This window comes from Grammomys surdaster, unplaced genomic scaffold (genome assembly GCF_004785775.1).
Source record: "Grammomys surdaster isolate TR1022 unplaced genomic scaffold, NIH_TR_1.0 66, whole genome shotgun sequence".
NCBI lineage: Eukaryota > Metazoa > Chordata > Mammalia > Rodentia > Muridae > Grammomys > Grammomys surdaster.
This window is the reverse complement of record NW_021604568.1, coordinates 6,355,507-6,356,057: the sequence shown is the minus strand read 5'-3', so window position 1 is coordinate 6,356,057 and position 551 is coordinate 6,355,507. Positions and strand designations below refer to the sequence as shown.

General features: G+C 52.8%; 1 protein-coding gene across 1 annotated transcript in view; it reads right to left on the bottom strand.

Moving 5' to 3' along the window:
• The window catches only part of Wbp1l (WW domain binding protein 1 like), a 57,834-nt gene that overhangs the window by 20,071 nt on the left and 37,212 nt on the right, over positions 1-551 (bottom strand). The gene's annotated exons all lie outside the window — the stretch shown is intronic.

Genomic DNA, 551 nt, shown 5'->3' with positions numbered 1-551 from the left:
ACCAGGTCTGAACCTGGGTAAGACACACCAGGTCTGAACCTGGGTAAAGCACACCAGGTCTGAACCTGGGTATAGCACACCAGGTCTGAACCTGGGTATAGCACACCAGGTCTGAACCTGGGTATAGCACACCGGTCTGAACCTGGGTAAGACACACCAGGTCTGAACCTGGGTAAGACATACCAGGTCTGAACCAGGGTAAAGCACACCAGGTCTGAACCTGGGTATAGCACACCAGGTCTGAACCAGGGTAAAGCACACCAGGTCTGAACCTGGGTAAGACACACCAGGTCTGAACCTGGGTAAGACATGCGAGGTCTGCATGGTGTGTACCTGAAATCCCAGTCTGAGAATCTAGAGACAAGTGGCCCCCTCAGGCTCATGCAGCTTAGCATACTTGGGGGTTCTAGGCTAGAAAGACCTTATCTCAAACAGGAGGGGACGATGGCCTCTGAGGAAGACTATCCAAGGTTGCCCATACACACACATACTCTCCATGCGCGGTCTCTCTCTCTCTCTCTCTCTCTCTCTCTCTCTCTCTCTCTCTCTCT